This window comes from Triticum urartu, chromosome 5A, assembly GCF_056163025.1.
Source record: "Triticum urartu cultivar PI428250 chromosome 5A, HENAU_Tu73, whole genome shotgun sequence".
Classification (NCBI taxonomy): Eukaryota; Viridiplantae; Streptophyta; class Magnoliopsida; order Poales; family Poaceae; genus Triticum; species Triticum urartu.
Window position 1 is genome coordinate 560,465,414 of NC_141877.1, and position 19,206 is coordinate 560,484,619.

A 19,206-nucleotide genomic window follows, 5' to 3' on the forward strand; every position below is an offset into this window, starting at 1 on the left:
AGATCGCATGAAAAAAAATAAAGGTGACTGCAATTCTAAGCTTTTGCTTCACAGAACAAAAATGTATATACTTTTATTAGCAACTGCGTGTGTTTGAGCCAGTGTTTTATTAGACAAGATAATAATTAGTAGGCAGTCGGCACGAAGAGCTGTGATAGCTGTTACTACTTATGTAAGATTTATACAGTAGAATCCACAGTAGTTTAATTATAAGGAAAAGTCCTACTCTACCCCCAAGTTTAAATGAGCTCAAGATGAACAGTAAATTCAGAAAAAATTTATTAATTTTTTTTGAAAATTTTTAATGGCGAACACTGACAAATTTTCTGGATTCTTGCAAAATTTCAACATGAAAGACCATTCATGGAAGTCATTGAAAAAATAACAAAATCAACACTCAAAAATACTTTTGAAAATAGCACTTTTAAAACATCGGTTCTATTTTATTTTTGCCACAATTTCCAATAATGTTATTTTGGAATTTACTGTTCACCCGAGCGCATTTGAGCTCGGGCTGGCAAACATCACGTCGTATAAGCTAGTATACTCTCACTAATTACGAGAAGGAACAATTTTTTATTCAGATGTGTACAGAGATGTTAATGTTAAGTGCACTTTCCTGGTATATAAGGGTCGTATGTATAATCTTATTCTTCACAAAAATGTGAAGTGCACTTTCAGTTATATAATGGTCCAAATAAGCTAATTATTTCTGCAACTATTAATAAATGAGGTGTGTAAAGAACATATTTTACTGAAAGGTACAACTGTTTATATGCAATAACACAATGGAAATGTATTTGAACTCCTATGACTTCAAGGATCGGACTAAGATCAAGCTACATATGTGTTGACATGTTTGCTTGTGGGCATTGCATATATCGTTCACAATAGTTCTATACGGATTCTATTCAAAGTGAATTTCACTAGCATGTTTTCTCCATTCTGACCATATTTTCCTCTACAGTTTATACATCCCCACTGCCAAAGGTCTTAAGATGCAGTTGGCCGTCATCGGAGTTCGAGGCCATTGTTAGTGACATACCGTTGGTGAAGGTAAAACCTAAATTGACAACGACAGGAGCATGGGACTATGCGGTATGGTTTGTCGCCTGTCAGTCAAATGCGGTACTAAAACTGTTGGCGGCAACTGCTTCAACTTTGATGTGGGGCTTTGGTACGTGGCCTCTGAGGCCATCTGCCGAGTCATGCATTGAGGCTCTAGCACGTGAAATAGGAGAGAGAGGTGCCACAAATTTTTGTGTCTCCCAATTATTACAGAGAAGAAACAAGTGTGATGACTTGTAGCGTTGTCCATTTTGAGGCAACCAGGGAACTATAAATTTTGTTCTATTGTTACAGATGAATAGAAGGCTTTGGATCATATATACTTACTTGCTTTAGTATCCTTAAAACCTCATAATGGCCTTTGACATGAGTATGGCATTTTGGATCATGGCCTCTATGGAGGCCGATTTTTGAAAAAAAAGTCAAAATTCAAAATTTTCGGTTTCAACAAATCAGAAAAAAAATCAGTTTCAACAAATCAGGATGAAGTACATTGAAATGCGATCTGTACAAAAAAAGAGAAATTCATGGTCTGGGAGGATAAATAGTATCATTTGTTAACAGGCCATATATTCTTCTTATAGCACAACCCTCATTTCATCCTATTTCGTCCTGGAAATTTACACACTTGTGCATTAAGCTATCATGTATGTCTGTATTTTTTCAGAATTTTTTGAAATGTAACAATATGAATTTTGACGAATTTTGAATTTTGCATTTGGAGGCCTCCATGAAGTTCGGCCTCAAATAGCAATTTCCGCTTTGACACCCACTATAAGTACTATTAGTGATGAGAAGGCACTAGTAGAAAACAGGGCTTTCGTTCGGGCCAGGTAAGCCCATTAGTCCCGGTTCAGTCACGAACCGGGACTAATGTGAGCATTGGTCCCGGTTCGTGCGGCTAAAGGCATTAGTCCCGGTTCAAATGAGCCCTTTAGTGCCGGTTCATATCTCAAACCGGGACTAAAGGGTGCCATGCCCTTTAGTCCCGGTTCGTGTCTTAAACCGGGACTAAAGGTCCCATTTTCAAACTCTACCCCCCCCCCACGTGGATGGCCTTTTCAGATTTGTAAAAAGCAAAAGAAAATGATAAATACTTCAAAAACATAAAATCCTTCGAGATGTTGTTATATTACTACATCTACTAGTTAGGAAAATTAAAAAACTTAAATTTGGACATGTTTTGCAAAAAAGTGTCATGAAAAAGTAAAACGACTATAACTTTAACATACGATGTCGAAAAAATGTATAATATATCAAAATGTTCAGCACGAAAATCCGCATCCGATTACAATTTGCAAATTTTTAGAATCCTCAAATTCTAAAAGGAAAAAAGTTATGCTCAAATTTCAGATTTTTTTGAATTTTGGTTAAATCAGGTCAAACTTTGGTCCAACTACTTATTGAAGAAGTATTAGTGTTACTAAATAATTATTCAACAATATTAGTGTTACTAAATAATTATTACAGTTTTTTAGAATTTTGGTCAAATTGTGGTCAAACTATGGTCAAACTACTTATTCGAGAAATATTAGTGTTACTACATAATTATTCAAGAATATTAGTGTTACTAAATAATTGTTTCAATTTTTTGAATTTTGGTCAAATCTAGTCAAACTGTGGTCAAACTATGGTCAAACTAATTATTTAAGAAATATTAGTGTTACTAAATAATTATTGTTTTTTAGAATAATAGTTTCAAACTCAAACAGTGAAACGTGTGACTTCATGCTCAAGCTAAACACCTGAGGGTTAATAGGATTGACATCTTACTATTGTCAGGAAAACAACAAGTGAAGAATTGGAAACGAGGGGGAATAGAACCAGGAAGATAAGCGTGCTCAAGCTGGAGTAGTGAGAGGATGTGTGACCGGCCGGGAAGTTAGATGATTTGGAATGATGAGGGGTGATTAGAGATTACAGGTTAAATTTAGCAGTGATGAGGGGTGATTAGAGATTAAATTGGAAAATAATTCAGAAATTAGAAAATCAAAAAAAATTCAAAAAAATTTCATTTTTTTCGTAAAAATACCTTTAGTCCCAGTTGGTGTTACCAACCGGGACTAAAGTTGGAGCTCCAGACAGCGGCCACGTGGACGGCCTTTAGTCCCGGTTCGTGTAAGAATCGGGACTAAAGGGGGGAGGCTTTAGTAACGACCCTTTAGTACCGGTTCCAGAACTGGGACTAAAGGCCCTCTAGAACCGGGACAAATGGCCCGTTTTCTACTAGTGAGGCCTAAAAAGAGTGGCAGCACAACTTCTTAAGGCTCACATGTTGTTAACGCTGGATCCCTTTTGTTTGCAGACAACTGGGATACATCACAGTAATGGTAAGAGTACTAAAAACAAGTGGGGTCTTAGCACAAGCAGCTCATACAGTGGGATGAACCCAATTCGTCTTGGTCATCTCATGATACTTTGCCTCGAGAATCTACTTCAAATCCACCGTACCCATATTGCGACTAAAAACAGTTGGATTCAATGGCTAGTTTACTCGATCTTCCTAGCTTGCTGTAGAATTAGACCTATCTATGAGTGAATAAACCTTTTTTCAATTGCTAGCTTACTCAATCTTCCTAGCTTGGTGCCGAATTAGACCTATCTATGAGTGAATAAGTTGCTCCTAAAGTGAGACTAACATCAGTTACTCCCTTCCAACAGATCTAACAATGTTCGAAAACTAAAGAAAGTGTATCTATGATCGCGAGATAGGAAGGGAGATAGGAGGCATACTGTCTTGGGTTTCCCCGTCGGGGGTGGATCCTGACGAGGATCCTACAGGGCTTAATGCCTGAGATGGGGATGAGGGCGAAGCTTTACCATCCCTTCTGTGGTGCAGTTGTCCTACGAGATCGTGCTGGCGTAGGTGCCGACGATCGATGACATCGAAGCCGACTGGACGATAGTACAGATAGAGCCGTGGAGGAGGCATGTGGTTCCATTTTGAGCCACATTGGTTGGGCCAGGCAGATAAATGGGTTATGGGCCTACTAATGCAAGCAACATGCACAATGGCTGATACTCGTTTTTTAAGTATTCTGAAAAACAAGTTAGATGTTTTTTATCATGGATTTAAAGAAAAAAAGAATCGACCCGTTGGAAAAACAATATTGTACAACAGATAACCTTGGTATTTTAACAATTACTTACCTGAGTTTCTCTTCAGGAGTGATCCCAACAACAACGTCACATACTGGGCAGGATACAATCTCCTCTAATCTATTTTCTTCATCATACACTCCCTGCAAACTGCATACACGAAGATGGTTATAATACAGGCAGGCATGCAAGTATCACACAGATATTTCTAAGAACCAAATTTATAATCGCACACATGTCACCTCACATCAGACAGTTCCTATGCATAGGATATACAGTTCATCTCTCGTCATAAACCAGCAGCAAAACACTCTCTCCCCAAAAGTGATCATACTACGGCCGCTCGCCATCTCCCTAGCCCCCCGTTCTGCTCTAATCTCGAGCTCCAAACCAAATTCTCCTGACAGACTACTGGCCTATCTCCGCAAAAGGAGATGGATGCCGGCAGTAGTAGTAGGAGTATGACTACAAGGAAGAGGAAATCAGCCGCAATCGAGGTTAAGGGCTAACAAGCTCCGGTGTCAGTGGCAGTTGTTGAACACGACAGAGGCGGAGAGGGTGAAAACTGACGCGATCCCGACCCGATCTGCAACACCCCCCCGACCACCACCACTCGGATGACATGCTCTCGAAAGATAATCTCGCTCCTCCCTATCAAGCAAGCCAGTTGCACTCAGATCCTCGTGAAATGGCGCCTCTTTATATTGTGACTTTCCTATGATTCAATAAAATCAAAACACCTTTGGGCCTTAGAGAAACTAACAACATTTTCTGTTTTGAAATAGTGTCAGGGGGGTCAACCATCTCAATATTGTTTCAGCAAGAGACTAATGTCTTAAGATAACCTAGATAACTTACGCTAATCCCACAAATTATACCGTAATCAACACTAAAATACATTTAGGGTCTAGATGCAATTTTAACTTCTTTTGCGACAACCCTTTCAAAAAGGAATAAAAAATCCTTGCGCCTTTGTCGCCCGTTTTAGACAAAAAGGTCAAAAGAAAAAAATGCATCATGTGTGAATTGACTGGCAACATCTGCCATACCTAGGGGCTGCTACCTTAGCGTCCTATTGGTGAGCAGAGACGGGCACCGCCATGTTTGATGTCAACTGAAACCCATTGGTGGGCCCTTGCACCATCAATGATGGATGTTGCCACTGTAGACGTGAGACTCCACGTGCAGCCGTTGCCCGCGCACTACACAACTAAAATGTGGGCCCCAATCACCATGTGCAACACTGGTCCAATTTGATAGTATCTTCGGAAGCAATCAGAGAATGTTTCTACGAATATAATTGTTGCAATTACTGGTATTTCTATAATTAATTGCACTTAATGATTTTTAATAGATTTCTAAGATCACTTGCAATTAATGCAATCAATGTTGTTTCCAAATTATGGTGGTGTGATAGATACATCATTGGAGCAACTTTTTGAACGTTGGATGTAGGTGGTCGAATGGCTGGGATCATCTGGATTCACCAAACTCATGATTTTAGAAGAAGTAGTAGATTTACTCGTTGATTCTAAGTAGATTATGTTTTCTTAAGCATCAATCGGTTTAGATTAATTCAAATTTAGTTTACTGAAAAAGTGTAACCAGCACTTTTCTAGAAAATTCTAACTGAACAAAAAAGTGTAAGTTGCACTTTCACTAAATTGTTGCATGGCCACCTCTACTCGGGCGCGTCCTGCACATATGCTACTCAGTGGATACCTTTGTAAGTTCCTGACCTAGCTCCATTCCCCAGGTGGCCCTCTCATCGTCGGAGCTCGATATCCCGGACATTCACTTGGTCGAGGAAGAGGAATTCTTTCAGAAATTCATGCGTGGCGTCTGGGTCTTCGTTGTGCACATGCATTCATGTCCAACAATGGCCTCACTCGGGCTGCGACATGGGTTTTTTCTGGAGTAGCTCCCGGGCAAGTGGCTACCGGAGCAGAAACACATCAAAAGGCTTGCCGCAAGGTGGAATCATGCTGGTGGAGAATCATGGAACAGGCAGTGCTATCCGAGATCCACTAGACGCAAAAACAGACAACATCTATCGAGACCATTCATGTAGGGATCGTCACCCTGTTCCATGACGCGGCTCCCCTGGTACCGCATGAAAAAAAGTGGATCATGAAGAATGTGGTCTTCGACGGTAAGGATTTGCCTTTCAAGAAGAGAAAATGGGTTGCCTTTGCATTTACTAACCACAATGAAATTATCCCGCTGCAACTGATCCCGACTAGTGCTTCTCTAACTCCAAAGATTTCTAACAAATATAGTCCATCTCCTCCGCCAACATCGATTCCTGGATGAGGAGATTTCGTTCAAGATGAGGAAACAAAAGTGCTTGAAGTAATCAACATTATCGACGATGATGGTGTCATCCCAGTCCCACCTACCCAGATCTTAGGGACTATTCTTAAGAAGAAGTGTCCACGGGAGGGTGTAGCAATTGGACGTCAACCATTTGGAGGTTCCAAGGATACTAAAGTAAGTAAGTACACATGATCCAAAATCTTCTGTTCATCTGTAACAATAGAACAAACTCTATAGTTTCTTCGGCTGCCTCAAAATGGCTGATCCTGCAAGCTTCCCGCTTCTTTCATCTCAGTAGCAATCGGGTTGACACAAAATTTTGTGGCCCCCTCCCCCCAATTTTACATATGGGAGCGTCATTGGATGAGTCAGTAGATGGCCTGAGATTCCACGCAGTAGTGGTAAAAACGGTCTTATATTATGGGATGGAGGGATTAGTACATACAACAGATGGCAAGTATGTGTACATGATCCAAAATCTTCTGTTCATCTGTAACAATAGAACAAACTCTATAGTTTCTTCGGCTTCCTCAAAATGGCTCATGCTGCAAGCCTCCAGCTTCTTTCATCTTAGTAGCAATTGGGTTGACACAAAATTTTGTGCCCCTCTCCCTCCAATTTCACGTATAAGAGCGTCATTGGATGAGTCGGCAGATGGCATCAGAGTCCATGTACCAAAGCCCCGCATCAGCGTTGAAGCGGTTTCCGCCAGCAGTTTTAGTACTGCAACCGACTGACGGGCGACAAATCACACCGCACTGTCCCATGCTCCTGTCCATGTCTCTTTAGGTTTTACCTTTGCCAACGGTACGCCTCCGACAATTGCCTCCAACGCTGATGACGCCTTAAGAATTTGGCAGCAGGGATGTATAGACTATACAGCTACAAATGGTCAGAATGGAGGAAACAAGCAAATGGAATTAAATTTTAATAGGATCCGTATCGAACTATTGTGAATGATATATATGCAATTCCGACAATCAAACATGTCAACACATATGTAGATTGATCTTAATTTGATCTTAAAGTGATAGGAGTTCAATAAATTTCCATTGTGTTATTGCATTTAAAAATTTGCACCATTCAGTAAAAATATGTTGTTCATACACACCATTTATTAATAGTTGCAGAAACAATTAGCTTATTTGGACCATTATTTAACTGAAAAGTGCACTTAACATTTTTGTGAAGAATAAGAGTATACGTATGACCCTTATATAGCAGAAAAGTGCAGTTAACATTCTTGTGAAGAATAAGAGTACATGTATCTCTGTACGCATCTGATTAAAAAATAGTTCCTTCTTGTTATTAGTGAGAGTATACTTGCTTATAATTACACTTCTGTGGATTATACTACTATATAAATCTTCCATAAGTTATAACAGCTATCAGAGCTCTTCATGCTGACGGCCAGCTAGTACATTGTTATCTTGTCTAATAACACTGACTCAGACACACGCTTGCTAAAAATAAGTATATACATTATAGTTTTGCGAAGCAAAACCTTATAATTCCAGCCAGCTTTGTTCTTTTTTTTCATGCGACCTCGAGTCAGGTACTCCGTCCCTCAACTATATGTGCCGCTAGCTAACATGATTGCTTGTTTCCTTGTTTGAAGGGCTGATACAAGTATCCATGCTACCTAGAATAATTTGTTTCCACCTAAGGGCTGATACAAGTATCCATATAGACGAAATGAGTTCGAAAACATACTTCAAATTTAGCACACATACAGCAAACTGGATATGTAACTTTCAGGTTCACATATTACAACAACAACCAAATCAAAGAGTACAACATAAAAGAAACACTGACGAGGAGAAAACACAAACAACAAAGACTCTAATTAAACTGATAGGTATCTGTATGATGCCTCGAACTGAACCTCCTGGGTATAGCTCAATTAGTGCTAGTACCAAACGCACGGCGAGGTGTCTGAGGGGGGAGACCATGGCAGGCAACGGTTGATCTCACTAGGGATTGAGTAATGCCACCGGCTGGTGTCGGCGCAGGGATACTTGTTCTGTTGGAGGACACTATACGGACCACCAGGGTAGACGTCATCGAGGAAGTAGATGTAGCCCGGGCTGCCAGCGTGTCCCGTGTCGAAGGCCTTGGAGCAGGCTCGGCCATCGAAGAGCACCTGCTCGGCCATCTGGTAGACGAGCAAGGACCAAGAAGCCGACCAGCCATCCTGATGCTTCTATAGCCTGAAGAGCTGGAACCGCGACGTGCGGCCTCTAAACAGCGAGATGAATCTCCTCACCATCAGTAGATCGGCAACAGAGGCGGAGGGCTGGAGGTAGCGGGATACGATCCCCCGATGTGCCATCTTCGCCCGGGGAGCACGGATCTATGCGTAGATGTCGAAAGTTCGCCTTGTAGTAGTAGAGGTCATCATCAGAGTCAATAGCCCAGAACCATCCGTGGTGGTAAGTCAGGTCTTGGGCGTTGGACGGGGCCGTCATCTCTGCCGGCAGTGATGTCTAGCACTCCATGCCTGGGCGGTAGAAGGCCATGTTTGTCTGGTTGGACGTTATGGCAGCAACCATGCAGGCACCAGAAGATGGGGCAGCGGATATGGCGGCTGCACAAATCATCATGGGGCACCTGATGTCATCGGAGTTGATGAGGATGCACACGCCATCTGGGAGCGTGATGCGCTCGCCGGTGCGGAGGATGAGCATGGCATGACCGCACCAACATGGGATGATACCATGACCCAGCCTACTGGAGCGGAGCAACAGAAACAGGCCCCGCCGCCTCATCAGAGAGGGCCGAGCGCGACAACGGAACCGCCAAAGATCGTATAGCTGTTGGTACGGGCTGTGGAGGGCTTTAGGAGCCATGGCAGCATGGACAGGTTCTGTAAGGCTACCCGGGGCTAGGGCTTGCTGATGGCGGACGCCTAGACACGATTCTCGATGCAAGACAGCAGGAGAAAGATATGGCCAAGGAGATCTCAGTGGAGGCTAGATGGAGAACTAATGCCACGACGAGCCGGTCTGCCCTCGCTGCATGTCCTACTCAAGAGGTGGCTGAGCTGCAAGATGAAGGATGAGGTCCATATGCCGGTGGGTGCTCCGGCGAATGAGTTCGTGATGGAGCTACGCTATTGCCGGTACCAGGCGACCAGGCTCCCTTGCTGCATGGTGAAGACAGCCTCCCTCCCCTGCCATTGCAGTACCTAGTTTCTCCGCTCTCTGTCATCCGCTCATGCTCGTCATTCAGTTGTCCATCGATAGGACAGCCTACCAAGAACTCTATATGTGCACATCTTTCACATTTTTGTGGACCATACAAAGGGAGAAGGGGCGAAAAAAGAGGTTAGCTTAGCCGTAGACCTGGTAGACAAAGAATCTAAAAAGTTTATGTAGGCATTTTTGGTTTATAGTTTGTCTGTCTCATTCTTGTGGTAATTTTTGGTTTATAGATCTTCTAGGTGAGATGCCTTCGGTTTGTTCCATGGTGGTGTCTAGTGGTTTGGCTGGTAATGATCTATGCCAGTGCATGGCTGTCAAAGCTGCACACCAAGCGAGCTAAACAGCTGGCTCCATACTCCACATGTCATTCTGATGGTCTCTTCTCCGTATATGCCTAAGTCGATGATACTTTCTGAAGTCTCATTCAATTTAGAAAAGTGCAACAATAGTTCAGTCAAAGTGCAAATTACACTTTTTTATGTAGTTACATTTTTTAAGAAAAATGCAGGCTACACTTATTTAGTAAACTAAAACTGTTTGGTTCTTAAGAAAAACTCAAATATACTTTGAATTAACAAAAGAACATGATGGCATATTTGTGCGCTTCTTTCTTGGGCTATCTGGGCAGATACTACCGCAAAGTTCTTGCAATTGTCGTGTTTTGGACTGCAGTATGCCGGTGTCTGCATGACGGTCTAGTGCATGCGCAACGGTTGCACGTGGGGGCCCTCCTGGGCACTCGCAATGTTTATCTTTGATGGGGTAAGGGTGCACCCATGTCCTCTAGTCCGCATCAAACATGGTGGTGCCCGTCTCAACTCATGAAAAGGACGTTGCGGTAGTGGCCCCTGGGAGATGGTGAATGTTGTATGCTAGTTCGTGCAGGTGTGAATTGGCAACGGCTAGATCGCACAATGACATGGGTGACCACTTTGCAAAGGCTACTTCCGGGAGGCCTGCGCATTCGTCCAGTGTGTCCACATATGTGAGTTCACTCTCTCTCTCTCTCTCTATGTTGCTCCTACTGCCTCCACGGTTTTCTTTTGTGCTCCCTTTTGTGTCCGACAGAACGCACTCCTCGCGGTCTTCCTGTGCTGCTGCGGACGGGCATCCTTGGTTTTTGTGTCCACTATTCTCATCTGGTGTCCCGTCTATCTCTTGGTCGGTGGTGTCCAGATCCAAGAACAATCCTTATTGTTCTCTTGAAAATTCCCTAGCCTATTGATTGCGTGCGAATTCGTCCAATTCTAAATATCACCACTTTCATCCTCCGAACTACTTTGAACTAGGACATGCACATCAGCCACTGGAAAAGGTGGTGGTGTTGTGAACAGGTGCTTGTTACGCACTGGCAAAGAGGATGCTATTAGCCAAGACCGGTTTCCTTGTGAGGACGAAATAGCATGGGCCGACTTATTTGCAGAGCTTGGTCGGCGTCAGCGTCCAAAACCACTACCATGAGCAGGACCACAACCACGACTGTGTTTTCCTCCCATGGCCACTTCTTCTTGAGAATAGTCCCTAAGATCTGGGTAGGTGGGACTGGGATGACACTATCATCATCGCTAATGTCGATTAGTGAGCACTTTGGATTTCCTCTTCTTGAACAAAATCTCCTCTCCATGAATCGATGTTGGCTGAGGAGATGGACTATATTTGTTAGAAATCCTCGGACTAGGAAAAGCACTAGTCGGTATAGGTTGCAGCGGGACAATTACGTTGTTGTTAGTAAAAGCAAAGGCAACCCTCGAAGACCACCTTCTTCATGATCCACTAGATCAATAGCCTCGATAGATGTTGTCTGTCTTCGCATCTCGTGGATCTCAGACAGCATGACTTGTTCCATGATTCTCCACCAGCATGATTCCACCTTGCCGCAAGACTTTTGACGCGTTTCCACTTCGGTAGCCACTTGCACCGGAGCTACTCCAAAAATAAACCCATGCTGCAGCCCGAGCGAGGCCGTTGTTGGACGTGAACACATGTGCACAATGAAGAGCCAGACACCACACACGAATTTCTAAACGAATTCCTCTTCCTCGACCAAGTGAATGTCCGGGATATCGAGCTCCGACGATGAGAGGCCCACCTAGGGAATGGAGTCAGGTCGGGACCTTACAAAGGTATCCACTGAGTAGCATATGCATAGGACGCCCCCGTAGAGGTGGACATGCAACAATTTAGTGAAAGTGCAACTTAAACTTTTTTGTCCACGTATAATTTTCTAGAAAAGTGCAGGTTACAGTTTTTCACTAATCTGAATTTGAATTAATCTAAACCAATTGATGCTTAAGAAAAACATAATCTACTTAGAATCAACGAGTAAATCTACTACTTCTTCTAAAATCATGAGTTTGGTGAATCCAAACGATCCCAGCCATTCGACCACCTACATCCAACGTTCAAAAAGTTGCTCCAATTATGTATCTATCACACCACCATAATTTGGAAACAACATTGATTGCATTAATTGCATGTGATCTTAGGAATCAATGAAAAATCATTAAGTGCAATTAATTGTAGAAATACCGGTAATTGCAACAATTATATTCGTAGAAACATTCTCTGATTGCTTCCCAAGATACCATCAAATTGAACCAGTGTTGCACATGGTGATTGGGGCCCACATTTTAGTTGTGTAGTGCGCGGGCAACGGCTGCACGTGGAGGCCCATGTCTATAGTGGCAATATCCATCATTGATGGTGCAAGGGCCCACCAGTGTCTTTCAATTGACATCAAGCATGGCGGTGCCCGTCTCTGCTCACAAATAGGATGCTAAGGTAGCAACCCCTAGGTATGGTGGGTGTTGCCGGTCAATTCACACATGATGCATTTTTTTCTTTTGACCTTTTTGTCTAAAAGGGGCGACAAAGGCGCAAGGATTTTTTATTCCTTTTTTGAAAGGGTTACCGCAAAAGAAGTTGAAATTGCATCTAGACCCTAAAAGTATTTTAGTGATTACGGTATAATTAGTGGGATTAATGTTAGTTATCGAGGTTATCTTAAGACACTGGTCTCTTGCTGAAGCAATATTTAGATGGTTGACCCCCCCCCCCCCGCCACACACCATTTCAAAAAGGAAAATGTTTTTAGTTTTTCTAAGGCCCAAAGGTGTTTTTGATTTTATTTGAATCATAGGAAAGTCACAATATAAAGAGGCGCTGTTTCACGGGGATCTGAGTGCGACTGCCTTGCTTGATAGGGAGGAGCAAGATTATCTTTTGAGATCTGAGTCCAAGTGGTGGAGGTGGTGGTGGTGGTGGGGGGGGTGTTGCGGATGAGGTCGAGATCCCGTCAGTCTTCACCCTCTCGGCCTCTGTCATGTTCAACCGCTGTCGCCGGCACCGGAGCGGGCCATGTAGTCGTACTCCTACTACTACTACCGGCATCCATCTCCTTTTACAAAGATCACCCGCTAGTCTGTGAGAAGAATTTGGTTTGGAGCTCGGGATCTGAGCAGAAACGGGGGGCTAGGGAGATGCAGAGCGGCCGAAGCATGATCACTTTTGAGGAGAGAGTCTTTTGTTGCTGGTTTACGACGACAAACGAACCGTATAGCCTATACATAGGAATTGTCCGATGTGAGGTGACATGTGTGCGATTATAAATTTGGTTCTTACAAATCTCTGTATGATACTTGCATGCCTGCCTGTATTATAACCATCTTCGCGTATGTAGTTTGCCGGGAGTGTATGATGAAGAAAACAGATGAAGAGGAGATTGTATCCTGCCCAGTATTTGAAGTTTCTCTTGGGATCACTCCTGAAGAGAAACTCAGGTAAGTAATTGTTAAAATACCAAGGTTTTCCAACTGGCCAGTTCGCTTTTTTCTTTAAATCGATGATAAAAACATGTAACTTGTTTTTCAAAATAGTTAAAAAAAAGTGTATCAGCCATTGTGCTTGTTGCTTGCATTAGTAGGCCCATAACCCATTTATCTGCCTGGCCCAACCAATTTGGCTCAAAATGGAACCGCGTGCCTCCTCCACGGCTCTATCTGTCGCATTGTCCACTCGGCCTCGATGTCATTGATCGTCGGCGCCTGCGCCGGCACGGTCTTGTCGGACGACTACACCACAAAAAGGATGGTAAAGCTTCGCCCTCGTCCCCATCTCAGGCATCCAGCCATGCAGGATCCACCGCCGACGGGAAACCCCAAGTCAGTACACCTCCTGTCCCCCTTCCTATCTCTCGATCATAGATACACTTTCTTTAGTTTTCGAACACTGTTAGATCTGTTGGAAGGGGGTAACTGGTGTTAGTCTCAGTTTAGGAGAAACTTATTCACTCATAGATAGGTCTAATGCTGCAGCAAGCTAGGAAGATCGAGTAAGCTAGCCATTGAATCCAACTGTTTTTCGTTGCACTATGGGTGGATTTGAAGTTGATTTTTCAAGCAAAGTTTGGTGCGAGGACGTAGACAAATTGGGTGCACCCCACTTGTTTTCTGTACTCTTACCATGACTGTGATGTATCCCAGTTGTCTGCAAACAAAAGGGATCTAGCGTTAATAACATGTGAGCCTTAAGAACTCGTGCTGCCACCCTATTTAGGCATTGTTATCACGAATAGTACTTATAGTGGATGTCAAAGCAGATATTGCTATTGGAGGCCGAACTCCATGGAGGCCTCCAAATGTAAAATTCAAAATTAATGATAATTAATAATTTTACTGTTCAAAAAATTCTGAAAAAATATAGACATACATGAAAGCATAATGCACAAATTTGTAAATTTTCAAGACGGAATATACGTTGAAATGAGGGCTGTGCAATAGAAAAAACAAATCTTGGGCTTTTTAACACATGATACCGTTCATCCTCCCAAACCATGAATTTGTATTTTTTGTACAGATCACATTTCAAGGTATTTCATCCTAAAATTTACACATAGACCTCACATCGTTGTTTACTTGTACAAAAAAAGCATATTTTTTAAACCATAAAAATTTGAATTTTGAATTTTTCCAAAATTTGCCTCCATGAAAGCCGATATCCAAAATGCCATACTCATGCCAAAGGCCATTTTAGGAAACACTAAAGCAAGTAAGTATACCAGATCGAAAGAATTATATTCATATGTCACAATAGAACAAACTTTATACTTTGCTCGCTGCCTGAAAATGGCTCATCCAACAAGTCCTCCTGCTTGTCTTATCTTAGTAATAATTGGGCCGACACACAATTTTGTGGCCCCTCTCCCTCCTATTGCACGTGCTAGAGAGTCATTGGATGAGTCGGCAGATAGCCTCAGTGACCACATACCAAAGCCCCACATCAAAGTTGAAGCAGTTTCCGCCAACAGTTTTAGTACTGCATCCGACTGACAGGCCACAGACCACACCGCAAAAACTGGTCAAAATGGAGAAAACATGCTAACAAAATTCACTTTGAATACAATCCGTATATAACTATAGTGAAGGATATATGCAATTCCGAGCAGACATGTCAACACATATGTAGCTTGATCTTAGTTCGGCCTTAAAGTGATAGGAGTTCATATACATTTTCATTGTGTTATTAAATTTTAAAATTTGTAGCTTTCATTAAAGTATGTTGTTCACACACGCCATTTATTAATAGCTCTAGAAACAATTAGTTTATTTGGACCATTATATAACCGAAAGCGCACTTAACATTTTTGTGAAGAATAAGAGTATACTTACCACCCTTATATTGCAGAAAAGTGCAGTTAACATTTTTGTGAAGAATAAGAGTACATGTATCTCTGTAGGCATCTGAATAAAAAATAGTTCCTTCTCGTTAATAATGAGAGTACACTAGCTTAAAATTACACTTCTGTGGATTCTACTATGTATAAATCTTGCATAATTTGTAACAGCTATCATTGCTCTTTGTGCCGACTGCCTGCTAGTACATTGTTATCTTCTCTAATAACACTGGCTCAAACACACACGCTTGCTAAAAAAAGTATATACATTTTTGGTTTGTGAAGCAAAAGGTTAGAATTCCAGCCACCTTTATTCTTTTTTTCGTGAGATCTCGACTCAGGTACTCCGTGCCTCAACTATATGCGCAGCTAGCTAACATGATTGCTTGTTTCCTTGTTTGAAGGGCTGATACAAGTATCCATGCTACACGGCATAATTTGTTTCCACCTAAGTGCTGATACAAGTATCCATATAGATGAATGAGTTCGAAAACAGACTTTAAATTTAGCACACATACAACAAACTGGATATGGAACTTTTAGGTTCACACGTTACAACAACAACAAATCAAAGAGTAAAACAGAAAAGAAACACTGACGAGGAGCAAACACAAACAACAAAGGCTCTAATTAAATTGATAGATATCTGTATGATGCCTCAAACTGAACCTACTAGGTATAGCTCAATTAGTGGTGGTAACAAACACACGGCGAGGTGTCCGAAGGGGGAGACCATGGCAGACAACGCTGGATCTCACTGGAGATTGAGTAATGCCACCCTCCGGCATCGGCGTAGGGATACTCGTTCTGCTGTAGGACACTGTGCAGTCCACCAGGGTAGACATCGTCGAGGAAGTAGATGTACCCGGGCTGCCAGCATGTCCGTGTCGAAGGCCTTGGAGCAGGCCCGGCCGTCGAAGAGCACCTGCTCGGCCATCAGGTAGACACGCCAGGACCAGGAAGCCGGCCGACCCTCCTGTTCCTTATGTAGCTTGAAGAGTTGGAACCGTGACGTGGGGCCTCTCAACACCGAGAAGAATCTCCTCACCATCGACAGATCGGCGCCAGTGGCAGAGGGAAGGAGGTAGCGTGATATGATACCTCTGTGTGCCATGTTTGTCTGGGAACACAGATCGCATAGGCAAGATGTACAATTGTATGCGTAGATGTCAAAAGTTGGGCCTTGTAGCAGTAGAGGTCATCATCTGAGTTGACTGCCCAGAACCATCTGTGGTGGTATGTCGGATCTTGAGCATTGGGCGGGGCCTTCATCTCTGCCAGCAGCGACGTCCAACACTACATGCCTGGGCAGCATAAGGTCATGTTTGTCTGGTTGGGCGTGTTGGTTCTCACGCCGGATCACACAACAACGACGAAGAACACATGAACGCACGCGAGAGAGGCACACACTGTTGAGTATGTGTTTTGTATTGCACGTGTATTGGAGTTGTGGCCCACCTCCTAGTCTTGTATAGTTGAGATAGAGGCCTTCCTTTGTAATATATATACGTGCACCAGCACCCCATCAATACAACGATTATTGTATTGCAAATCATCTCTCTACATGGTATCAGAGCCAAGAGGTCTTGAGTTCAAGACCCGGCTGGCGCAATTAAATTGCAGCCCACTTTCGGTCCACGTTTAGATCTGAGGGAGCCACACGTGAGGGGGAGTGTTGACGTATAATGTGTTGCCTAGTCTCTTCCATCAGATCGGTCTTTTGGTTGCTTTGGCTAGAGCATGCACTTTAGTTTTTAGGTTTTAATCCTCGCCTTCCGCTGCCGCCACCGCCACCCCACCACTGCCGCCGCCGCGCGCTCCTCCCGCGCCGTCGCCGCGACCCAGCGCCGCCGCCGCCCGCTCGCGGCCGCCGCCGCACGACTCCTCCCGTGCCGCCACCGCCGCTAACCCGCCGCCGCGCGACTCCTCAGCGGCGCCGCCGCCGCGCGACTCCTTCGCGCCGTCGCTACCCCGCCGCCGCGCGACTCCTCCGCGCCGCCGCCGATGGAGTTCACCGGCCTGTCCGCCGCCGCCTCTGCCGTCCCGCCACCAGCGCCCTCTAGTGCGGCCCCGGCGCCATACGGCGCGGTCGCCGCCTACGGCGCATCCGGCGTCACCCACATGCAGCCGTCCCCGCCAATGGCCGGCGGCCCTGCTCCGCCCGCCCCGACTATGGCCTGTCTGGCCTGGTGTTACCCGTCGATCGGCACCGGCTACGACACCCTCCTTGTGCCGCTGCCGGCACAGGACGCCGGCGGGGCCCCGCACTACTCGCAGGCTCTCCCCGCGGGCCACCGGGGGTTCATCGGCACGCCTTACCAGTCGACCAGCACCGGCTACGGCACCCTTCTTGTGCCGCCGCCCCTCGGTGGTTATGGCCCACCCGCTTCGGCGCCACCCTACGGGGGCCTCTCACCGCCACCGGTACCTGCGCCATGGGACCCCGCCCTCCTCGCCGCCCAGCACTCCGCGCCGTCGCCGAGAGGCTCTATCGGCGGAGGCGACTGGTACATGGACTCAGGTGCTACCCCACACATGACAGCTCATCCCGGTAACCTAACCTCTTCCACTCCCGTTCACACACCCACTCGTATCACTGTCGGTAACAACTCCACCTTACCTATTACTCATATCGGTAGCGCTAGTTTTCCCTCCACTTCCACAGCCATCAATATGTCTAATGTTCTTGTTTCACCAGACTTAGTCACGAACCTAGTTTCCGTTCGTCGTCTTACTCGTGAGAACCCCCTCACTTTTGAATTTGATGGCGTTGGCTTTTTTGTGAAAGACGCCCCTACCCGGATGGTCCTTCACCGTTGTGACAGTCCCGATGAGCTCTACCCGTGCACAGCGGCGCCTCCACCTCCACACCTGTCGCCTTTGCCGCCGGCATCGACCTTTGGCACGCTCGCTTGGGTCACCCCAACCACACCGTGTTACGTCAAATTCTTAGGAGTTTCTCTTTCTCATGTAATAAGCTCGACAAGCACTCTTGTGAGGCATGTCGCTTAGGCAAGCATGTTCGTCTTCCCTTTAGTGCGTCCACCTCAGTTTCCACTTTTCCATTCCAATTACTTCATAGTGATGTTTGGACATCTCCCGTTGCGAGTAACACGGGCTATCTCTACTACTTGGTGATTTTAGATGATTATTCTCATTATGTGTGGACTTTTCCTCTTCGTCGTAAATCTAATGCTTTATCCACACTCACCGCCTTTTATTCCTATGTCCCCACCCAGTTCGGTCGCCCCATACTTGCACTCCAAACTGATAGCGGAAAAGAGTTTGACAACATTGGTCTTCGCACACTTCTCGCCTCTCACGGCACCATCTTCCGTCTGACTTGCCCCTACACTTCACAGCAGAACGGCCGCGCCGAGCGCATTCTCCGCACTCTTAATGACTGCGTTCGCACGTTACTCTTTCACTCAAACGTGCCCGCTCGGTTTTGGCCCGATGCCCTCGCCACCGCCACCCTCTTAGTTAACATTCGTCTGTGTCGTCCTCGGTGGAACTATGCTCCTCACCACCTTCTCTTCGGTACACCACCGTCCTATGATGGTCTCTGCATCTTTGGGTGTCCCTGTTATCCCAGCACCGCGTCCACCACACCACACAAGCTCGCACCCCGATCCGTCCCATGCATCTTCCTTGGCTACCCTCCCAATACCAAAGGTTACCGGTGCTATGATCCTGTCACTCATCGTGTGTACACCTCGAGGCACGTGTATTTTGTCGAGACGATGTTCCCTTTTTTTAGGTCCCTCCGGCTGCGGATTCTTCGGCACCGGCCCCCGCGCCCCCTAACTGGAGCGATGCACAGCGGCACCCCCCGGCGGCCCAGCCGGC

The 19,206-nt window shown here is 44.9% G+C and overlaps 2 pseudogenes; both read right to left on the reverse strand.

The window, feature by feature from the left end:
- Positions 1-8,392: 8,392 nt before the first annotated feature.
- On the reverse strand, positions 8,393-9,662 carry LOC147972862 (uncharacterized; annotated as a pseudogene).
- A 6,382-nt stretch (positions 9,663-16,044) lies between these two features.
- Positions 16,045-16,680, reverse strand: LOC125507349 (uncharacterized; annotated as a pseudogene).
- Positions 16,681-19,206: the final 2,526 nt, after the last annotated feature.